This window comes from Triticum urartu, chromosome 1A (assembly GCF_056163025.1).
Source record: "Triticum urartu cultivar PI428250 chromosome 1A, HENAU_Tu73, whole genome shotgun sequence".
Lineage (NCBI taxonomy): Eukaryota > Viridiplantae > Streptophyta > Magnoliopsida > Poales > Poaceae > Triticum > Triticum urartu.
Genome location: NC_141873.1, coordinates 299,211,569 through 299,236,705, shown reverse-complemented (window position 1 = coordinate 299,236,705; position 25,137 = coordinate 299,211,569).

The window sequence follows — 25,137 nt, the reverse complement described above, 5'->3', positions numbered from 1 at the left end:
TTAGCCATAAATTTATCAAACTCATCTAAGCATGGGCTAGCAAATTTAGTAAATGGGATTTCAGCTTTATCATATCTATAGAGAGAATTTACCTTTACTACCTGTGCCGGGTTATCAAGACCATGAGTTTCTTCAATGAGTGATGGATTTGGATTATATGTTTCTTCAACAGGCGGTAGATTAAGACCATGTATTTCTTCAATAGGAGGTAAATTCTTAACGTCTTTAGCTTTAATACCTTTCTCTTTCATAGATGTCTTTGCCTCTTGCATATCTTCAGGACTGAGAAATAGAATACCCCTCTTCTTCGAAGTTGGTTTAGGAATAGGCTCAGGAATTGGCTCCAGAGGTGTCCAATTATTTTCATTTGTCAACATATTATTCAATAGAATTTCAGCTTCATCCGGTGTTCTTTCCCTGAAAACAGAATGAGCACAACTATCCAGGTAATCTCTGGAGGCATCGGTTAGTCCATTATAAAAGATATCAAGTATTTCATTTTTCTTAAGAGGATGATCAGGAAAAGCATTAAGTAATTGGAGAAGCCTCCCCCAAGCTTGTGGGAGACTCTCTTCTTCAATTTGCACAAAATTATATATATCCCTTAAAGCAGCTTGTTTCTTATGAGCAGGGAAACATTTCGCAGAGAAGTAATAAATCATATCCTGGGGACTACGCACACAACCAGGATCAAGAGAATTAAACCATATCTTAGCATCACCCTTTAATGAGAACGAAAATATTTTAAGGATGTAAAAGTAGAGAGTTCTCTCATCTTTAGTGAAGAGGGTAGCTATATCATTCAGTTTAGTAAGATGTGCCACAACAGTTTCAAATTCATAACCATGAAAAGGATCAGATTCAACCAAAGTAATTATATCAGGATCAACAGAGAATTCATAATCCTTATCAGTAACAAAGATAGGTGAAGTAGCAAAAGTAGTGTCAGGTTTCATTCTAGCATTTAGAGATTGCTTACTCCATTTAGCTAATAATCTTTTAAGTTCAGTTCTATTTCTGCAAGCTAAAATAGCTAAAGAAGCATCTTGATAAAAAAAACCCTTAGGAATGGCAAGTGGTTCTTCATCATCACTTTCATCAGTATCATCAGATTCAATAGTTTCAATTTCTCTAGCCTAGCAAGTTGTTCATCGAGAAAATCACTAAGTGGCATAGTAGTATCAGGCATAGAGGTAGTTTCATCATAAGTATCATGCATAGCAGAAGTGGCATCATCAATAACATGCGACATATCAGAACGAATAGCAGAAGCAGGTGTAGGTGTCGCAAGCTTACTCAAAACAGAAGGTGAATCAAGTGCAGAGCTAGATGGCAGTTCCTTACCTCCCCTCATAGTTGAGGGATAGATCTTGGTTTTTGGATCTCCCAAGTTCTTCATAATGATAAGCAGATATATATCCCAAGTGACTCAAAGAATAGAGCTATGCTCCTCGGCAACGGCGCCAGAAAATAGTCTTGATAACCCACAAGTATAGGGGATCACAACAGTTTTCGAGGGTAGAGTATTCAACCCAAATTTATTGATTCGACACAAGGGGAGCCAAAGAATATTCTCAAGTATTAGCAGCTGAGTTGTCAATTCAACCACACCTGGAAACTTAATTTCTGCAGCAAAGTGTTTAGTACCAAAGTAATATGATAGTAGTGATAACGGTAACAAAAGGTAACAGTAGTAAAAGCAATGTTTTTGGTATTTTGTAGTGATGATAGCAATAGCAACGAAAAAGTAAATAAGCGAAGAACAATATATGGAAAGCTCGTAGGCAACGGATCAGTGATGGAGAATTATGCCGGATGCGGTTCATCATGTAATAGTCATAACCTAGGGTGACACAGAACTAGCTCCAGTTTATTGATATAATGTAGGCATGTATTCCGAATATAATCATACGTGCTTATGGAAAAGAACTTGCATGACATCTTTTGTCCTACCCTCCCGTGGCAGCGGGGTCCTTACAGAAACTAAGGGATATTAAGGTCTCCTTTTAATAGAGAACCGGAACAAAGCATTAACACATAGTGAATACATGAACTCTTCAAACTACGGTCATCACCGGTAAGTATCCCGATTATTGTCACTTCGGGGTTAACGGATCATAACACATAATAGGTGACTATAGAATTGCAAGATAGGATCAAGAACACTCATATATTGATGAAAACATAATAGGTTCAGATCTAAAATCATGGCACTCGGGCCCTAGTGACAAGCATTAAGCATAGCAAAGTCATAGCAACATCAATCTTAGAACATAGTGGACACTAGGGATCAAACCCTAACAAAACTAACTCGATTACATGATAGATCTCATCCAACCCATCACCGTCCAACAAGCCTACGATGGAATTACTCACGCACGACGGTGAGCATCATGAAATTGGTGATGGAGGATGGTTGATGATGACGATGGCGACGGATTCCCCTCTCTGGAGCCCCGAACAGACTCTAGATGAGCCCTCCTGAGAGGTTTTAGGGCTTGGCGGCGGCTCCGTATCGTAAAACGCGATGATTTCTTCTCTCTTATTTTTTTCTCCCCAAAACTCAATATATGGAGGTGTTGTTGGAGTCGGAGAGGCAACAGGGAGCCCACGAGATAGGGGGCGCGCCCTAGGGGGGCAGGCGCGCCCCCGCCCTCGTGGCAAGGTGGTGGCCTCCCTAGACTTCATCTTTGGTAGGTATTTTTCTTATTTCTTGAAAAGTGTCTCCATGAAGTTTCAGGTCATTCCGAGAACGTTTGCTCCTGCACATAAATAACACCATGGTAATTCTGTTGAAAACAACGTTAGTCCGGGTTAGTTCCATTCAAATCATGCAAGTTAGAGTCCAAAACAAGGGCAAAAGTGTTTGGAAAAGTAGATACGTTGGAGACGTATCACCTACTCTCTTCAAGGATGCCCGTAAGTTTGTCTTATCTTCTGATGAATGTCAAAGAATTGGTAATATTAGTAGACGTCAAGAAATGCCTATGAACTATTCACTCGTTATTGAACCATTTGATATTTGGGGCTTTGACTATATGGGACCTTTTCCTTCCTCTAATGGATATACACATATTTTAGTTGCTGTTGATTACGTTACTAAGTGGGTAGAAGCTATTCCAACTAGTAGTGCTGATCATAGCACTTCTATTAAAATGCTTAAAGAAGTTATTTTTCCAAGATTTGGAGTCCCTAGATATTTAATGACTGATGGTGGTTCACATTTTATTCATGGTGCTTTCCGTAAAATGCTTGCTAAATATGATGTTAATCATAGAATTGCATCTCCTTATCACCCACAGTCTAGTGGTCAAGTAGAATTGAGTAATAGAGAGCTCAAATTAATTTTGCAAAAGACTGTTAATAGATCTAGAAAAAATTGGTCCAAGAAACTTGATGATGCATTATGGGCCTATAGAACTGCATATAAAAATCCTATGGGTATGTCTCCGTATAAAATGGTTTATGGAAAAGCATGTCACTTACCTCTCGAACTAGAACACAAGGCATATTGGGCTATTAAAGAGCTCAATTATGATTTTAAACTTGCCGGTGAAAAGAGGTTATTTGATATTAGCTCACTTGATGAATGGAGAACCCAAGCCTATGAAAATGCCAAGCTATTTAAAGAAAAGGTTAAAAGATGGCATGACAAAAGAATACAAAAGCGTGAGTTTAATGTAGGTGATTATGTATTGCTATACAACTCTCGTTTAAGATCTTTTGCAGGATAACTTCTCTCTAAATGGGAAGGTCCTTACATTATTGAGGAGGTCTATCGTTCCCGTGCCATAAAAATCAACAACTTCGAAGGCACAAATCCGAAGGTGGTGAACGGTCAAAGAATCAAACATTATACCTCAGGTAATCCCATAAATGTTGAAACCAATGTTATTGAAACCGTAACCCCGGAGGAATACATAAGGGACACTTTCCGGAACGTTCCAGACTCCGAAAAGGAATATGTATGTGGTACGGTAAGTAAACCGACTCCAAAACAGTTTTTAAAGCAATATTTCTCCGTTTTGGAATATTTAGAGAAATAGAAAAATAAGAAGCAGTCCGGGAAGGACACGAGGGCTCCACGAGGGTGGAGGGCGCGCCCCCTACCTCGTGGGCACCTCGTGCGCTCTCCGGACTCCGTTTTCTTACACGACACGTATTTTGGTCAGTAAAAATTCATTATATAATCTCCCGGAGGTTTTGACTCCCGTATCACACAAAAATCTCCTGTCTTTGTTTTGAGCTGTTTCTGTTAGGGTTGTCAAGGCCAGGCACTATGTCGTGTCCCTCCTCCTCCAACCATGAGGGCAACGATGCTTGGCTAATGAAGATAAAGCTGAAGAGAGAAGAACCCATGGAGATCAACAAGGATGAAGGGATCAAGAAGGCCATGAAGTACCAAGTTCCGGCAACAGAAGACACCCTTCATCTTGATCACAATCTTCTTACCCCAACAGAAATCGAAGCTTTCAAGATGATTGAGTTAGCTCATATACAAAATAAGTATCTCACACGTGAAAATATTTTGTTGAAGGAGCATATCCTCGCACTCAAGGGCATTATCCGCAAGTTAGAAGACCTCCTACGCTCGATGTGCGACTATCCATCATCAACAACTCCACCTTCTTCACCAACAAAAGAGACATAATCACATGGGTATGGGCACTCCCCTTGGCAACTGCCAAGCTTGGGGGAGTGCCCCGGTATCGTATCACCATCACTTTTATCTTTACCATTTTCCTTTGTTCGATCCTTTTGGTAATATCTTGATCTAGTAGAATAAAAGTTCTTAGTATGATCTAGTCATGAGTTTTGCTTTATAATCCTTCTATGTAATCGAGTCCATGAGCTATATAATAAAGATTAATGTTGATTCAAGGGCTTGATTATTTTGCCATGATCCTAAGGGAATAAAAGAAAAGAGAAAGAAACAAAAAGAAACAAAGAGATCATGTGAGTCTTATGGAGAGTAATGAGCTCACATAGAAAAAAGTATGATGAATAAAAGTTGTTGAGGGTTGACAAGCATAGTTTTTGGTCATCATTGCAATTAATAGGAAGTAATAAAGAAAGAGAAGTCTTCACATATAAATATACTATCTTGGACATCTTTTATGATTGTGAGCACTCATTAAAATATGACATGCTAAAGAGTTGACGTTGGACAAGGAAGACAACGTAATGGGTTATGTTTTCTTACATCTGAGATAAATTATATTGTCATGGGTCATCCAACATGGTTGAGCTTGCTTTTCTCCCTCATGCTAGCCAAATTCATCGCACCAAGTAGAGATACTACTTGTGCATCCAAATACCCTTAAACCAGTTTTGCCATGAGAGTCCACCATACCTACCTATGGATTGAGTAAGATCCTCTAAGTAAGTTGTCATCGGTGCAAGCAATAAAAATTTCTCTCTAAATATGTATGACTTATTAGTGTGGGAGAAAATAAGCTTTATACGATCGTGTGATATGGAAGAAATAAAAGTGACAGACTGCATAATAAAGGTCCATATCAAAAGTGGCAATATAAAGTGACGTTCTTTCGCACTAAGATTTTGTGCATCCAACCATAAAAGCGCATGACAACCTCTGCTTCCCTCTGCGAAGGGCATGTCTTTTACTTTTATCTCCTACCTTGCATAAGAGTCATGGTGATCTTCACCCTTCCTTTTTACATTTTATCCTTTGGCAAGCACAGTATGTTGGAAAGATCCTGGTGTATATGGCTAATTGGATGTGAGTTTTCATGAACTATTATTGTTGACATTACCCTTGAGGTAAAACATTGGAAGGCAAAACTATAAGCCCCTATCTTTCTCTGTGTCCAATTAAAATTCCATACCCATAAGTATTGCGTGAGTGTCAGCAATTGTGAAAGACTATATGATAGTTGAGTATGTGGACTTGCTGAAAAGCTCTTATACATTGACTCTTTCCTATGTTATGATAAATTGCAATTGCTCCAATGACTGAGATTATAGTTTGTTAGTTTTCAATAAAGTTTACGATTCATACTTGAAATTGTGATTGAATTATTACTCTAGCATAAGAAATCATATGACAAGAATTATGTAAGTTGCTGTTCTAAGAATGATCATGATGCCCTCATGTCCGTATTTTATTTTTATTGGCACCTCTATCTCTAAACATGTGGACATATTTTTCGATTTCAGCTTTTCGCTTGAGGACAAGCGAGGTCTAAGCATGGGGGAGTTGATACGTCCATTTTGCATCATGCTTTTATATCGATATTTATTGCATTATGGGTTGTTATTACACATTATGTCACAATACTTATGCCTATTCTATCTTTTTTACAAGGTTTGCATAAAGAGGGAGAATGCCGGTAGCTGGGATTCTGGGCTGGAAAAGGAGCAAATAGGGGGGCGAATCGGTTTTTTTGCCCGGACGCACTTCCTTGCGTGCGAAGGTGTAGCTGGTGGGTCCCAACAGTCAGGGGGGAAACGTTTTTTTCGCGAAATACGGTGGCCCGTCCAGTGGGTCCCTGCTGTCAGGTGGAGGAATCATTATTTTCCGCGTAATAAGGAGGCACTTCCTTGCTGCCGCCATGGACCCAGCTGTCAGCCTCTCCACGTATAGTCCACGTCCGATGGAAGTCGTTCCTTGACCACATTGACCACGCCGCGCCGAGAGCACCAGGGCAGTGGACGACGGCGAGGCCTAGGAAGGGGACGACACGGAGGCAGGGAAGACTCGGCAGTTGTTTCCCACGCGGAGGGGAGTACGACTGTACGAGGGTTTACTGGTTCGTCTGCCGTCGCCAGAGAATAACAGCAGGTGTGGGTGAGTAGAGGGATGGCTAGGCCAGCGATGGGAGTACGGTCGGGCGGTGAGGCCTACGCGGCAGCACAGCCGGCCGCAAGGAGGAGGGAGCAGGCAGTCCCGCCGGCGCTTGTTTGAGTGGCTGGAGCAGGAAGAGCAGAGATTGAAAAAGCACGACGGCCGTTGGATGGACATCCAACAGTCAGTGCTTGTGCATCAACCTTTTTTTAGGAAAGCCTCAAATCTGTGGAAAACAACATACAGCCCATCTGCCATTATTTCTAATAATTTACAGCCCATTTGCTAATTCTTAAGGTTTTTTTGATCCCATATTCTTTTTGTTAGCATTGCAGCCCATATTGTGGCAACAGTTAAAAAATTATACGAAATTTTGCATATTTCGATGCGGTCTGAACTGTTTTTAATCCCGAAATTTTGACTCACATTCAAACTGATTTTAAAAATAAATTTATATCAATATAAAATCCAACAAATTCTCCATGCATAAAAATTAATGTAATTTAAAATCTTGAAATGAAAAAAAGATATTTGAAACTAATTGCCGGTTTGATGTGTTTTAAAAATGTACAACCCATTTCTCATTACTGATGGGCCATTTTGTTGGCCAGCCGAATGAAAGCTCTCCTTGTCTTGAAAGATTTGCAGCCCAACAGGCCTGACAAAGCGACTTACTTGGCAAATCACAAAAAAACTGGGTTGTGGCCGTGGACCCAGCTGTCAGCCTCTCCACGTACAGTACTCTTCCGATGGAAGTCGTTCCTTGACCACGTTGACCATGCCGCACGGAGAACACCACGGCGGTGGACGACGGCGAGGCCTAGGAAGGGGACGACGCGGCAGTGGAAGCCCGCGCAGAGTGGACTACGAGGGTTCACTGGTTCGACTGCGGTGTGAGGCTGTCGTCGCCATAGGGCCTGGCCAGCGGTGGGAATAGTAGGGGCGGTGAGCCTCTGCGGCAGCACAGCCAACCAGGGGAGGCAGGAGCATGTGGCACGACCAGCGCTGCTTTGGGCGGCTGGAGCAAGAAGACCAGAGGTTGAAGAAGCACTACAGCCGTAGGATGGACATTGTACGGTCACTGGAGCTAGAATCGTTCATATTGACTAAGTTGACAAAGCCCTTCGTCCCCGTCAACTTAGTAGTCCCACAAGTCAGCCTCCCAGCAAGGTGGGTCCCAGCTAGCCGGGGGAGTATTCATTTTTTTGTGCGTAATAAGAAGGGACTTCTGGTGGGTCCGAGCTGACAGCGGGGGGAACATTTTTTTTGCGAAATACGGTGGCCCATCCGGTGGGTCCCAGCAGTCAGGGGGAAACGATTTTTTTCGCAAAATACTGGTGGCCCGTCCGGTGGGTCCCTACTATCAGGTGGAGGAATAATTATTTTCTGCGTAATAAGGAGGCACTTCCTTGCGGCTGCCGTGGACCCAGCTGTCAGCCTCTGCACATACACTACTCTTTCGATGGAAGTCGGTCGTTAACCACGTTGACCACGCCGCGTCGAGAGCACCAGGGCGGTGGACGACGGCGAGGACTAGGAAGGGGACGAATCGGAGCCGGGGAAGACGCAGCAGTGGATGCCCACGCGAAGAGGAGTACGAGGGTTCACTGGTTCGGCTGCGGTGTGAGGCTGCTGTCGCCACAGATTAACAGGGGGTGTGGGTGAGTAGAGGGATGGCCTGGCCAGCGATGGGAGTAGTAGGGGGCGGTGAAGCCTCCGCGGCATCACAGCCGGCCACGGGAGGCAGGAGCACGCGGCACGACTGGCGCTGGTTTGGGCGGCTGGAGCAAGAAGGCCAGAGGTTGAAGAAGCACTACGGCCATTGGATGAACATCGTACGGTAACAGTAGCTAGAATCGTTCATATTGACTAAGTTGACAAAGCCCTCCGTCCCCGTCAACTTGGTAGGCTCACAAGTCAGCCTCCCACTATGCTGGGTTCCAGCTGGTAGGGGGAATATTCATTTTTTTGTGTGTAATAAGGAGGCACTTCCTTGCGTGCGAAGATAGCTGGTGGGTCCGACATGTCAGTGGGGGGCACTTTATTTCGCGAAATACAGAGGCCCTTCCGGTGGGTCCCAGATGTCAGGTGGAGGAATCATTATTTTGCGCGTAATAAGGAGGCATTTCCTTGTGTGCGGCCGTGGACCCAGCTGTTAGCCTCTCCACGCACAGTCTACTTCCGATGGTGTCATTCGTTGACCACGTTGACCACGCCGCGTCGAGCGCATCCAAGGTGGTGGACGACGGCGTGGCCCCGGACAGCAACGAGCCAGAGATGGGAAGACGCAGGAGTACAGTCGCAGACGGAGAGGTGTACGAGGGTTAACTAGTTCTAGTGCGGTGTGGTTCGGCAGTCGGTGGAGAAGAACAGGAGGTGTGGAGGGGTGGAGGGATGGCCTGGCCAACGGTGGAGTAGCGCTTCATAGCGAAGCGTGCTAAGCAGAGCTGCTAGCAGCAGGAGGCGGGAGGTGGTCCCGGCGGCGCTGGAGGAAGAAGACGAGAGATTGAAGATGGATGCCTGTCGTTGGATGTAAATCCAACGGCTAACATGTCAGAATCATTTGTTGACTAAATTGACAACGACTTTCATTGGCTTCGACCTATTGGCCCACATTTCAGCCTCCAAAAATGTGGCACATATTCAACCCATTTTTCAGAATTTACAGTCTTTTTTTTGCGCGGTAGAATTTACAGTCAATTTGATCTTTTTTTTGAATTACAGCCATTAGCTTGGCTGGGTGAACAAATAATGTAGCGTCCATGCGGCCCCTTTATTTTATTTCCTAAAAAATTACAGGCCATTTGCACTTTCTCGAAATACACGATTTTGCTGGGCTGATTCTAATTATAATGTTGGGTTGGGCCAGCAATGTTATCAAAAAATAAAAAGGGGCCGAGCATTTTGCTATAAATATATTTAAATAATAAGTGATATTATTACATTCATCCTTAAATCTTACCAAGCTTTTGTACACAATCACTAGGATTTTCGTGCCAAAACAATCCAGGATTTTATTTGTTAAGAAATTATTTTTATAAGTTAATAAGATGTGGGATATTGTTTTCTTACATATGTAAGTATCTGTTAAATATATGATGACAATAAAAATAATATATAATAACATATGAAATGATTTTTTTAGAAAAACAGGGAGCATCTCCCCGGTTCCATTGCTGAGAACGAAACCACAACATATTCTGATACAGCAGCTCAAAGAGCAATTCGAAAGCAAAGGTAGAAAAGCTACAAACTAGGGGTTGGATGAACAAGTTCTCTGAATAACACAAATCACCCGAGCGGTGCCAAAGGCAGAGTGGATAGAGCACTCAAATGACACAAGGAGGGTCCAGCGAAGCCTTCATGGTCTTCAGCCGAGGGGCCGTGTCAGCCTGCGGCGACCAGTAAGCAAGCGAAGAGACCGGGCTGGAAGGCGTAGCATGGTGGATGTCCCTCTTTTTCAGCGCCAGGTGCCCATCATCTTCATCAGAGATCTTGAGACGAGCCCACAGGTCCAGCCCCAAAGCAGGTCGAGCCTTTTTCAGCCACAAGTGATCGCCAATGGTTTCTGGAGGGATCTTGTTAGGGTTTCCACGAAGCTCATCAACTTGTCCTTGTCCGATCTGGAGGAGAGAATCGCCCAGTTCCTCACCATGTTCCTGATCAACCTCAAGACCTGCGGAATGGAAATCTAGGAGGTGTTACTGAAAATCATATCATTTCTATATTTCCAGAGGCACTAAAGGATAGCTGAGTTAACGGTGTTTAAAACTGAGCACTTTTTGGTAGCAATCCAGAATCTGGCGACAGAATCGAAGGATGAGCCAATCTGACTAGAGAAATATTCCTCAATGTGGGCCCAGAGATGTTTAACAACTATACATTCAAAAAATAGGTGAGAACAAGACTCTTGTTCCAAGTAGTAAACACAATCAAGGGGTTTGATGATGTGTCTCTTCCTAAGGTTATCCCTAGTCATCAATTTTTTTTGGAGAGAAGCCAGAGAAATACATGAATTTTAGGGGGAACTCTCAATTTCCAGACAACAGGGATAAACACGGGTTGAACCCCTCTAAAGTTGATAACATGATAGAGGGAGCTGGAGGAATACTTCCCCTTATTGTCCAGCTGCCAAATCAGGGCATCCGGCTCGGCAGTAAAGGTAATGCTTTTGTTAAAGAGAGTTTTAGGCATTGACCGTCCCAAACTTATTGACACTTTTGTTAATCTCATTGCGGACAGAGTAAATAGGCCAAAATTGGACTGCTAGGGGGGATGTGCCAAACCAACTATCTTCCCAGAACCTGGTTCTGCTCCCATCCCCTATGTTCCATCTGTAGCCAAATTTCACAGCATGCATAATAGATTTTAATCCTTTCCAGAATCTAGAGGTCTTAGGGTTGGAGGAAGGGACAAAAATATTAGGTTTATTTCCTAGGTATTTATGGGCAATAAGAAGCTTCCAGGGTTTCAGGTCTTCCTCATAGAATCTTTTAATCCAAGACCCTAGAAGACAGATGTTAATTTCTTGGAGGTTAGGTATGCCTAGGCCTCCAAAATCTTTTTTCATAGAGACTAGGGCCCAATTAGCAAGGTGTAACTTCCTATTTCCCTCAAAATCATTCCACAAGCAATGAGACATCTGAGAATTGATGAGGTTCACTGCCCATTTAGGGAACTTGAAGAAGGAGAGGAGATACACTGGAATGCTAGCCAAACAAGCTTGTATGAGGATCAATATACCTCTGTAAGAGAGAAGTTTGCCGCTCCACCCAGCAATCCTTTTAAAGATTTTATCCAGAAGGGGTTGGATATCCTCTCTCCTCAGTTTATCATAGTGGAGAGGGATACCTAGGTACTTAATGGGGAAGTTACCTTTATTACAGACTAGAATAGAGAGGAAGTCAGCTAACTCCTGATCATCCATGTTGATAGGGATGAGTTCACTTTTAGAGTAGTTGATTCTCATGCCTGAGACTTGTTCAAACCAGGTTAGAACAGTTTTCAGATTGCTAGCATGTGTGGAGTCATTGTCTAAGAAAAGGATGGTATCATCTGCATATTGAAGGTAGATGATGCCACCAGGGCAGACCTCAGGACAGAGCCATGCAATCAGACTATGATCAGCAGCTTTGCTCAGCATTTTAGTAAGAACATCCACTACTAAATTAAACAAAAGCGGGGAGATGGGGTCACCTTGCCTAAGGCCTTTACCAGCAAGGAAAAAATCACTTTCACAGTTATTTAACTTGACCCCAACAGACCCCCCATGAGTAAGTTGTTGGATCCAACTCTCCTATATGAAAGGCTTGGAAAAGATCTAAGAGATCATTTTTCACCAAGTCCTAAAAATGCTGGTAAAATAAGAAGGGAATCACATCAGGACCAGGAGCCCCATCAGGATAAGAGCTAAAAATGGCTTCCTTCACCTCTGTCTCTGAAAAAGGGGCTTCTAGCAGCTCATTTTCAGCAGGAGAGACTTTTTTAGAAGCAGAGAAAAAAAGTTTTGTAGAGAGAACCCAGAAGGGTTTTCTTTCTTAGACAGGTCTTTGTAGAAGTCACTAGCCACTTTCAGCATCTCATCTACCTCAGTAACAGGGCCATTAGGGCCATCAAGGGAGTGAATGAGGGTTTTCCTCCTCCTCTGGTTAGCTACTGCATGGAAGTAAGCAGTATTTCTATCACTTCCAACATATGTAGCAGAACTGTGGGTTTTCCTTCTGACAGGGCAATTCTCAACTCTATGGGTAACCATTTTGCAGATAAAACAACTCTTGGGCTTGACACATTTATCCAAATGATGCCCTGGTTCCCCATAGTTGTAGCAGATCACCTCAGAGTATGCCATAAGGCCCGAAGCAGGGGCAGGAGCAGTTTTGTGGATGTCCTATCTCTTCTTTTGCTGATTCTTGCCTTGAGATTTCCCACTGATCTGAGAGTCAGAACCACCAGCAGATTGATCTTGGGCAATTACAGGAGTTTGCCCAGATTGTGCCCCCATTTGGGGCGGAGGTGGGCCGTACCACTGCCCAACCGGCGCTCCCCCCATTGTGATAGGGGAAATTCACCGGAGTTCCTGGTTCCTGCTCATCCTCCAGCCAGATGTTGTCTCTCAGGAAGCAGAAATAACCACAAGACAGCTCAATTGAAGCAGATTGCAAGCCTAATTTCAATCTTCTGCAGGTTTGGGGGAGAGGTAAGGTAGGGGATCCACCTGCTCTGGCTCCGGTGGCGTGCTGGTGGGCAGGAGTCCAGTCAAGCATTCCCATCTCGCAGCACGGCGTGGATCTCCTGAATTCACTTCTCCTTTTGCCCATCGAACGAACGCAATAGGCGGCTCACTGGGGTGGGGCATCCTGTGCTTCTCCGAGAAATCTCCTTCGAAGTAGATCTGCAGGGCTAGATTCAGCAGCTCCCAATCCACATGATCCTTGCACATCCGAGCATACCTGCGCGAGTGAGAGAACAGATTCGGTCCCTCCTCGGCTTCCTCCCTCACAGCTTCCTCCTCTGCTTCCCTCCATGCGCGCGTGCACTGGGTCCAGGAGAGAGTGTCGTCGCGGATCCGCATCGCCCGCTCCCTCCAACTCCTCCCTCTAGTCTCCTGAAGCACCGTCGGCGCGACGGAGTCGAGCAGCCGGAGCATCCGCGGGAAGGCTTTGTAGACATGTGGGATATGCATCTTGTACATCTGCTTGTCTTCAGCCATTCCCCCATGGATATGGCCGACGACTCCATGGGGCGCGCGAGCGGACTTGCTGAGGGGGGCAGGCACGCCCGGAGTCAGGAGGCGGGGGGTGGCGGCGAGATCTATTTACCAATTACTCCCTCCTTTTCGGTTTATAGGGCTCAATTCAAAAATCTCACCAACCAAGGTAGATGATGAATTGTGGAATACTTTTTGTAGTTTGCAAAAGCACCTAATTAATGCACTTGTTTTCCTCAAAAAAATATGTTTATCAATGCATAAATTGCAATGCATGCATGCATAAAGTACATGCATTGGTCAATTTTCTCTTAATACTTGCATGCAATGATTTAATGCACCTTGGAATGTGAACATGTGATGGAAAACAACCAAATTGAGCCTGATAAAATTGAAAAACTAAAATTTTGAGATAAGCTCTATAAACCAAAAAGGAGGGAGTATGTGAACTAAATAGTCAACATATAAAATAATTTAAATATATATAATATAGTTAGAAGGGAAACATAAGTTGGACCTGGCGTTCCTATTCTTATATAGAAAAATAGAACATACCTCTGCATTTTCTTCAAAAAAAATACATAAATTGGGCTGCCAACAATAAAACCTCGGATGGGAGGTCCATAGGCCGGTCGATACATGACGGCCCTAAGAAAATACAAACAGTGTCACATCCTAGCTAGTTCATGCATTAGAGTGTTGCATCATATTTACTGTTACAGAAACTTGAAATGGGGATGATAGAACCCCCAACACCCCCTGGAAACAACTAGGGTTTACTAAAATTATTTTCAATGAACCCAAAACGCCCTTCACAAAATGTTCATCATTTCTGGATTGGGCTAAAACCCTTGGCAAAAATGGTGCACTCTTTTCTAGGACATTCTGGTTTTTTTGAATTAAATCATAAGTATTTGAATTTGGGCATTTAAACACTATAAAATATTTTAAATGCTCAAATAATTCTGAAAATAAGTGTGGGCTGTTGGAAATAATCTAAATAGAGCCTATAATTATTTTCAGGATTTCTGGAAACGTTTTAGTATTTTTAATAAAGCCCAGCAGTTGCAGAAAAATAGAAAAAGAAAACAAAATAGAAAAAGAGAGGGAGAGAAACCTGGCAGCCCACTGGCCGGCCCAGCACTGTGCTGGCCCGTGCCAGCCAGCTGCTTCCCCTTGCCAGAGCAGGCAGGGAGGTGAGCATGGCGCGCCCGAGCTCGCCACGCACCACCCAGCCTCTCTGCTTCGCCCTGGTCGCCTTTGCGCCGCGTGGATCATCTCCTGGTCGTCGCCCCGACCTCGCCGACACCTCATTCCTCCCCCTGCTCTCTCCCTCCCTCCCCCGAAGCCATGGCCGATGCAGCCGCCTCCGTCTTGCCGCCGTAGCCGTAGCCACCGTCGTCCCCGTGTCACCCCACCGTGCCCACGAGCTCCGCAGCATCTCCCTCGACGAGCCACGAGGCCTCGGAGGCGCTGCAACGCCGGCACCGCTGCCGTTCCCCTTGTCGGCCATCAGAGATCGTCGCCGACGATTCGCCGCCTCCCAAGCTTCCCCGAGCCCGCTTCGACGCCCGCTACACTCGCCGTGAGCTCCTCTCTCTTCTCCCCTAGCCACGTCGCTCGAGCTGCCCTCTAACCCCATTGGCCATCACGGCCGAGAGCTCGGCTCCGCCGGCCATGTCGCCTCCGTGGCCACAGACGCGTAATCTCGAATCCGAGCACGTCACCGCACTCACCACGTCCCCATGAGCCCAACGCACCACTCCATGCGCCTCGCCGTGCCCCGTAGCTTCGGGTTCATCTTCACCCGAGCTCCGGCGACTGCCAAGGTCGTCGCCGGCGTCGTTCCCGGCCTCCCCGAGCTCCACTTCCACCACCAAATGATGCGGCTCGCTCCCCGCGTCACGTAGCTTCTCTCCACCGTCGATTTAGTCGCCGGAGACGCAAACACGAGCCCCTATGCCGCGTCTGTCGTCGCCGGCGTCAAGCCGCCGGCGAGTTGACCATGTTTGACCCGTGTGGGCCCAGGTTGACCCCACCTGAGCCTATGACAGGTGGGGCCGGCCTGTTAATTAGGTTAGGATTAGTGCTAACTAATTTTAGTTAATTTAACTCACTGACATGCGGGCCCAGGCCCCACTGACAGTTAGTTAGTATTAACTAAACTCTGTTAGTTAGCTGAGACACTGACAGATGGGGCCCACCAGTCAGGTTTGACCTGGGCTGGCGCCTTTGACTCGCTGATGCCACAGTGACGCAGTGCTGACGCAATTATTTATTTTCTGAAATTATTTTTTATAGGAAATTCCAGAAAATAGCTTAAACTTCTAAAAATCATAGAAAATCAACCACAGCTCCAAATCAAACAAATTATATATGAAAAATGATCAGAAAAATTCAATCTTTCCATCTGTAATGGTTTCATGCATGACAAAACACTTTAACCTTGCTGTTTAGGTGAAACAAGCTAATACACTTATTATGCATAAGAACTTAAGCTACCATTTGAATCTTTGATTCAAATGCACCAATTTCAACTTGTTTCACATTGCATTAGGCAGGACACATCATTTTGCCATGTCATAGCATGAATCATATTGTTGCATATTGCCATGTGTTGATTATATTCTGTTTGTCTTTCGTGGTAGGTTCTGCCTCCGAGGATATCTCCGAGTATCCAACTGAAGGGCAGTACCCTACTACCACCCCATCAGGCAAGCAGCCCCATTGATCATATCGATACAATCCCATGTTCTCGCATATGCTCTCATTTACTGCATTAAGACAACAACGTTTCAAACTGTTGTGTGCTACGGTAGTTGAACCCTTATCCTCTACATGACCTGTCATTGCCACAGTAACTAGATGAAACCCACTAGCATGTGTAGGAGTTGATTGAGGCATGTTTGTGTTTCCTACCTTGCTATGCCTGCTATGCTTAGAGTTGTGTCAGGTCTGGTTCATCTAGGCGATGGGATAGAGTGAAATAATTATGTCGGTAATGTGAGGGATGTGTTGAATATGATTTGGTAAAGGTATCGATGAGAGGCCGTGTAGGAGTACATGGTGGGTTGTTTCATTGAGGTCGTCCATAAGAACTGAGATCTGTATGCGTGATTTAAGATTCAGCTACTACCACACATTGGGCCCTGAAATATGACCCCGCTCGACTTACTGACCCCTCTCGTCCTCTGTCCAGGAGTTGCAACTAGTTTCTGGTGTTTGTAGGTTATGTGTTGGCGGCCGTGCGTAGCGCTGACCCAGGGGGTGGGCTATGATGCGGTAGATACACTATGGCCGGGTATGCCGGGCGCCCGTTTGGCGTCTCGGGACCCTGTACACATCGTTTGGGGCCGTTGAGGACACCCCGGCCGGATTTCCTTGCGGATGGAACCTGAATAGGCGATAAACCTGGACTAGAGACTTGTGCGGTTAGTCAGGTCATGTTCTACACCCACGTCGGCTTTCGCTTGAAGTCTGCCGAGCACATGTCGTGTGTAGATGCTAAGTGGTGGAAACATGTGTGGCGAAGTACACTCCTGTAGGGTATAAAACTATTCGAATAGCCGCGTCCGCGGTAAAGGACTACTTGGTTGCCTATACAGTTCATAGACAAGTTAATGGTTACTACTAAAAGACTCAAGATAAGTGTGAGTATCGAGGATGGCTCTCTCGTAGGATGACGAGGGAGGATCCCCGGTGGAGTATTGTGTTGGTGATTAGCGGACTCATGTGCGAAAACTATTTTACTAGTGGTGTCTCGTCGGATAGCTTAGCCAAGAGTCAAAGCTGGCTTGTTGCAATAACTCCACCACCTTCTTGAGAATGAGCATGTATAGTAGGTTCTGTTGTAAGACTTGCTGAGTACCTTTGTACTCATGTTTGCTTAATTGCTATTTTCAGACAACAACACCGCCCTCCGATGGGTTTTATGTAGATCTCGATGTCGATGAGTGACTTGCCACCCAGGTGGTGATCCTGGCCATGGAGGGCCCTATGTAAATAGACAGGCTTCGAGAAGCCTTCTTCCTTTCTAGTGTCTGCACTCAGACTATTAGCTTCCGCATGTGCTTGTATGCTTGTATGACTTGAGTGTCGGGTCATGTGACCCCTACCTGCATGAACATGTTATGTATGGCTCTCCGGAGCTTTTAAATAAAGTACTTGAGTTGTAGAGTTTTGTTGTGATGCCATGTTGTATTTGCACATATCGGGATATTGTGTGTATGATTGAAATGCTTGGTATGTGTGGGGTCCGACAATCTAGTTGTTTATCCTTGGCAGCCATTCTTATGGAGAAATGTAGTCTAGTGCTCCCCGAGCCATAGTAGTCCGCTACAGCCCGGTTCACCGGAGTCCTGCTAGCCCAACACTACTTCTCAGGACACTTGACTGGCCGGCATGTGTTTCACTTTGTTCCTATGTCTGTCCATTCAGGGAAATGTCATGCGGTGACATCCGGAGTCCTTCCTAGACTGCTACAGCCCGGGTTCCCCGTAGTCCTGTTAGCCTAGTGCTACATCCCGGATTCACACGCCAATGACCGACATGCTCGATGTGATTCATGTATGCCTGTCTCCATAGGTCTATGCCGCTTTGGGTTCACGACTAGCCATGTCGGCCCGGGTTCTCTATCATATGGATGCTAGCGACACTATCATATACGTGAGCCAAAAGACGCAAACGGTCCCGGGCCATGGTAAGGCGACACCCGTGGGGATACCGTGCGTGAGGCCGCAATGTGATATGAGGTGTTACCAGCTAGATCGATGTGACTTGGAATCAGGGTCCTGACAGCGTTGGCATCAGAGCCGGCCTGCCTGTAGGTTCGTTGAGCCAAACCGGTCGATGTCGAGTCTAGAAATGCTTTAGTTATATGTAGGGGAATCGATTGTGGGAGGGAACGTAAGGCTCTTTTTACTCCTTACCTTATGCCCTCTGATCTGAGTCATTCTCTTCTCATTCAACATGGGTTAAGGACTAGGCTCTCTTCTTCTATCAGGTTCACGTGTTACTAATCCTTAGTAGCTTATAGGATTGTTGTTACAAGCCTCAGTACAGTTTCTACTACTTTTAGTATGTTGCCAGTTGAATCAGAACCTTGATATGATGTTGTTGAGTGGTATTGCAAACTATTGTGGATGTCTCAAATCTTTTTCTGAGCATTTACAGCCGTTATGCTGTCCGATTTCCCCTAGAAAATTCTAATGCCTTTGCATTATTCTGTGCTTTCAGATGGCCACCCGTTCGCAGAACCAAGTGGTTCGTCTGACCCGGTGCCTTGATGTGCCCGGCCACACGGCCATGTTGGTTCGAGTGATGGTCGAGTCAGGCTATCGGTGGTAAACGGAATATACCGTCGAGGAGCAGTTCAAAGACTTCAACCAGAGCCAGTACCTCTGTACCATTAGGATATATCCCTCTTATCTTGGAGCCACTGAGCCCCTTCACTGTTCCTATGGACTTGGGGTCACTCTTGAGATGTCTGTGCAGGATGCAGCCTATTCAATGATGACTATCATTCGAGCCAGGACTGCCTTGCTACAGAACACCGATTTCCGTTACATGCCAGCCTCACTTCCTGGAGCACAGGGGTACTATCAGGCTTTGTACTATGACTCTTCACATGAGGAGTCACTACTCCGCACCACTGCCGAGATGCTCGAGGATAAGGCGAAAATCGGGCCTTGCGTATGGAGCTTTTCCACACTCGTTCTGATCATTGGGCCACTTTGACTCGGTTTGCACCTGCGGTGCAAGAAGGATACATGGACATGAGGGACCTGTACCCTGTACGGTCTGGATTACCGGATTATATGGAGTGGCGCGATGTAGGAGGCATCACCCCTCCTTGTGGTCCCCGTCTGCCACCACCTGTGGGACCAAGGCCACATCCGAGTCCCTATGGTCCGCAGGCTCCGCAGGACCGTCTGTTCCCAGATGATCATGTTCCACTTCCAGGCTTTGGTGGCGACTTTTATGAGGATTACTACGGAGCCGTCTGAGCTAGTAGTAGTTTCACTAGTACTGTAATAGTTGTATTCTCCACAGTCCTGCGTGACCAGTGGGATACGACTTGTTGTGTATCATGCTCCGGAGGTGTAGAAAAATAATGTATAGGAGCTTGGAATGCCTTCGATGAGATGTAATGTCTTTCACCGTAGTTGTACTCTAGCATGGGCTTGTACTAAAATATGTACGGTGTGTATGACCAATGGTATATATATGGCAGTTTCTATATTACCATGTCGTGCAATGAACATCCTAGCATTCCATGTTATCCATTACATTCTGCACTTCCTTGCTAAGTTTGTGCCATCCTTATCTAAAATGTTGTCTTGTTTTCTCCTAGGATGGTCAACACCCGCAGCAACCCTGCTGCCCCGGAGCAGGGGGAAGCCAGTGCAGCTAGGGGTGAAAAATCTGCCTCACCCGCCTTCTCTGGCTGAAGTTATGCTGGAGGTGGAAAGAAACAAGCATGAGACTAACCGCTTGCTGGAGCAGATTGAGCAGAACACTGCACGCCATCAGCGAAATGACTTGGTGTTAATCAATGACTTTATCAAGTTGTACCCACCAAAGTTTAATCATTCCGTCGAGCCCCTCGACGCGGATGACTGGCTCCGCAGCATCACACACAAGCTACGTTCTGCCAACGTAGCCGAAGCTGATAAGGTTACCTATGCTGCCTATCACCTCGAAGGCCCTGCTAGCCTTTGGTGGGAAAACTTTGAGGCTATGTGCCCGGTCGGCCAAATCACTACTTGGGCTGAATTTAGTGAGGCTTTCCGTGAGCATCACATCCCGGAAGGTCTAATAGATCGCAAGAGGGAAGAGTTCTGCAATTTCACCCAAGGAAGACTGACTGTGGATGCATATAGTCGTGAATTTGGGAATCTGGCACGATATGCTCCTGAAGAGGTACCCACCGACGCTAAGAAGCAGGCAAGGTTCCGCAAGGGACTTAGCCCTGAGCTTCGCCGCGATCTTCGTCTGCACGAGTGCACCTCCTTTCAGAAGTTGGTCAATAAAGCCATCAGTGCTGAGACAGGCCAGTCTGACTATGATGCTTCACGCAAGCACTCTCGTGATTTTGGCTCTTCATCCAGCTCTGGATCTCAGAAGCGCCGGGTGTGGATTCCAAGCACGACACTGCCACCCAGGTTCATTCCGAGGCCATCCTTTGAGGCGCCTCGCCCCAACCAGCAGTTTGCACTGTCCAAGCCCTATGGTGGCCCCACTGCTAATGCTGCTCCACGCCCCAATGTTGTGACATGTTTCAAGTGTGGAGAGCCGGGTCACTATAGTCGAGAGTGTCCCCAGAACAACAATCCCAATCAGTCTGGAAAGTCCGTTGGCCATGGTAAGCCAGCGGGAAAGACATTCTACGCTAAGCCGGTCACCACTGCACGCGGCCATTTCAACTATGTCTCAGTTGAGGAGGCTCATGAGGATCCTAACGTCGTCCTTGGTACGCTCCTTGTTAATTGCCATCCGGCATCTGTTCTTTTCGATAGGGGAGCATCTCATTCATTCATATCTGAGAGCTATGCTCGATTGCATAACACAACATTCTGTGACATGCCCACTACCATGGAAATTCAAACCCCTGGCTCTAGATGGCAAACCTCTAGAGTAAGCCATGGGAATGAAATTCTTGTCGATAGACTTGTCTTCCTTGCATCCTTAATAGCTCTCAAGTCCTCGGACATAAACATCATCTTGGGTATGGACTGGATGTCAGCTCATTATGCTAAGATTGATTGTGCCACTAGAACCGTTCAACTTACTCACCCATCGGGCAAGACAGTCAATGTCTTAACTCGAGTGGCCAAACGCCAGCTTTACTCCCTAAATGCCAACCCCCTTCCAGACCTTGAAGATATTCCGGTAGTCTGAGACTTTCTGGATGTCTTTCCAGAAGAACTGCCAGGTGTTCCACCTGACAGGGATGTCGAGTTTGTGATAGACCTTGTTCCAGGAACCGTTCCAATTTCTAGAAGACCCTATAAGATGGCACCCTTAGAACTAGCCGAGCTTAAGAACCAACTCAATGAGTCCTTGAAAAAGGGTTTCATCCATCCTAGTTCCTCTCCTTGGGCTCGCCCCGTCCTCTTTGTCAAGAAGAAGGACGGAACGGATCGGATGGTTGTAGATTACTGACCTGTCAACTTGGTTACTATCAAGAACAAGTATCCGCTTCCCAGGATTAACGATCTGTATGATCAGCTCGCTGGATCCTCAGTCTTTTCCAAGATGGATTTGAGGTTGGGCTACCATCAAATCAAAATCAGAAACGGGGACATTCCCAAAATGGCCTTTGTTACTCGTTATGGCCAATACGAGTACACCGTCATGTCCTTCGGTTTAACCAATGCCCCAGCCACTTTCTCTCGGTTAATGAACTCGGTCTTCATGGAGTATTTGGATAAATTCGTCGTAGTATACCTCGATGACATACTCATCTACTCCAAGAATGAAGAGGAACATGCCGAACATCTAAGGCTGGTATTGACGAAACTTCGAGAGCATCGCCTTTATGCCAAATTCTTCAAGTGTGAATTTTGGTTGCCAGAAGTGACCTATCTAGGCCATGTAATCTCTGGTAAGGGTATTGCTGTCAATCCCGAGCGAGTTCAAGCCGTCCTTGATTGGACACCACCTGAGACGGTCAAGCAAGTTCGGAGCTTCCTTGGCTTAGCGAGCTATTGCCGCCGCTTCGTCGAGAATTTCTCCAAGGTTGCTAAACCTCTAACTGAATTCCTCAAGAAAGATAAAAAGTTCGAGTGGACCCCACAGTGCGAGTTCAGCTTTCAGGAACTGAAAAGATGCCTGACATCTGCTCCCGTACTGGTACCACCAGATTTCTCCAAGGACTTTATTATCTATTGCGACGCCTCGCGACAAGGACTAGGTTGCATACTCATGCAAGATGGTCAGGTAATTGCCTATGCTTCATGGCATTTACACCCACATGAGGAAAATTATCCCACACACGATCTAGAGCTTGCAGCCGTAGTCCATGCACTCAAAACTTGGCGACATTACCTTCTCGGTAATCGTTGCGAGATCTTCACCGATTACCAAAGTTTGAAATATATCTTCACCCAACCGGATTTGAATCTCAGGCAAAGATGTTGGGTCGAGTTGATCTCCGATTACGACTTAGGGATAACTTACACCCCGGGCAAAGCCAATGTCATGGCTGATGAGCTAAGTCATAAATCCTATTGTAACAACCTGATGTTACAACAAAGTCAACCACTTCTCCATGAGGAATTCCGTAAGCTTAATCTTCACATTGTTCCTCGAGGATTCCTATCCACCCTGATGGCAAAGCCTAACCTTACGGATCAAATCATAGCTGCCCAGAAGCGTGATAAGGGCATATCCCGGATTAAGGAAAACATTGCTAGCGGAGTTGCTAAATGTTTTTCCATGGATGAGCGAGGTGTTGTATTCTTCGAGAACCGCTTGGTGGTTCCCAAGAGACAACATCTACATCAGTTGATTCTTAAGGAAGCTCATGAATCCCCTCTCACTATTCATCCCGGTAGTACTAAAATGTATCAAGACCTACGCCAGAGGTTTTGGTGGACTAGGATGAAGAGAGAAATTGCTCAATACATTGCTAGTTGCGACGTCTGTCGTCGTGTTAAAGCAGAGCATCAACGGCCTGCTGGCACCCTTCAACCTTTGGCTATTCCTGAATGGAAATGGGATAAGATCAGTATGGATTTCATTACTGGGTTTCCCAGGACCAAGAGAGGGAATAATGCCATCTTCGTCGTGATCGGCCGTCTTTCTGAAGTAGCCCATTTCCTACCTGTTCGTGAGAGTATCACCGCTAGCCAGCTAGCTGACCTATACATCTCCCAAATAGTGTCTCTTCATGGTGTCCCATTGGAAATTAACTCAGACCGTGGGAGTCTCTTCACCTCTCGATTTTGGGGAAGTTTCCAAAATGCTATGGGAACTCGTCTCTCTTTTAGCATCGTCTTCCACCCTCAATCAAGTGGTCAAGTAGAGCGAGTCAATCAAATTCTGGAAGATATGCTCCGAGCTTCTGTCATCTCATTCAGAATGGGTTGGGAGAAATGCCTTCCATTCGCGGAGTTTGCTTATAACAATAGTTATCAAGCTAGCTTGGACAAAGCTCCTTTCGAAGTTCTCTATGGATGAAAATATCGAACGCCTCTTAACTGGTCAGAAACCGGGGAAAGACAACTCTTTGGCTCGGATATGATTCAGGAAGCAGAAGAACAGGTTCGCGTTATTCGTGAGAAATTGAAAACAGCCCAATCTCGTCAAAAGAGCCAATATGATCGTAAACATAAGCTCATGACTTATGAAGTCGGCGAGAAGGCTTACCTTCGGGTTACTCCGTTAAAGGGAACCCATCGTTTCGGTATCAAAGGCAAATTGGCTCCTCGTTACATTGGACCCTTTCGCATTCTTCCCAAATGAGGAGAAGTTGCCTACCAATTGGAACTACCTCCGCATCTTTCCAGAGTTCACGATGTCTTCCATGTTTCTCAACTCAGGCGTTGCTTCGCGGATCCTATCCGTGGAGTGGACCACGAAATGCTTGATCTACAAGATAACCTCTCATATCGGGAATATCCCGTTCGTATCCTTGATCAAGCCAAGCGTAGCACTCGATGCCATAACATCAAGTTTCTCAAGGTTCAATGGTCACACCATTCGGAGAAGGAAGCTACTTGGGAAAGGGAGGATCGTCTTCGACTCGAGTACCCCACCTTCTTCTCGAAGGATCCTAAATCTCGGGATGAGATTCTTTTGAGTGGGGGTGAATTGTCACATCCTAGCGAGTTCATGCATTAGAGTGTTGCATCATGTTTACTTTTACAGAAACTTGAAATGGGGATGACAGAACCCCCAGCACCCCCTGGAAACAACTAGGGTTTACTAAAATTATTTTCAATGAACCCAAAATGCCCTTCACAAAATGTTCATCATTTCTGGATTGGGCTAAAACCCCTGGCAAAAATGGTGCACTCTTTTCTAGGACATTCTGGTTTTTTTGAATTAAATCATAAGTATTTGAATTTGGGCATTTAAATACTATAAAATATTTTAAATGCTCAAATAATTCTGGAAATAAGTGTGGGCTGTTGGAAATAATCTAAATAGAGCCTATAATTATTTTCAGGATTTCTGGAAACGTTTTAGTATTTTTAATAAAGCCCAGCAGTTGCAGAAAAATAGAAAAAGAAAACAAAATAGAAAAAGAGAGGGAGAGAAACCTGGCAGCCCACTGGCCGGCCCAGCACTGTGCTGGCCCGTGCCAGCCAGCTGCTTCCCCTTGCCAGAGCAGGCAGGGAGGTGAGCATGGCGCGCCCGAGCTCGCCACACACAACCCAGCTTCTCTGCTTCGCCCTGGTCGCCTTTACGCCGCGTGGATCGTCTACTGGTCGTCGCCCCGACCTCACCGACACCTCATTCCTCCCCCTGCTCTCTCCCTCGCTCCCCCGAAGCCATGGCCGACGCAGCCGCCGCCGTCTTGCCGCCGTAGCCGTAGCCACCGTCGTCCCCGTGTCACCCCACCGTGCCCACGAGCTCCGTAGCATCTCCCTCGACCTCCTCGACGAGCCATGAGGCC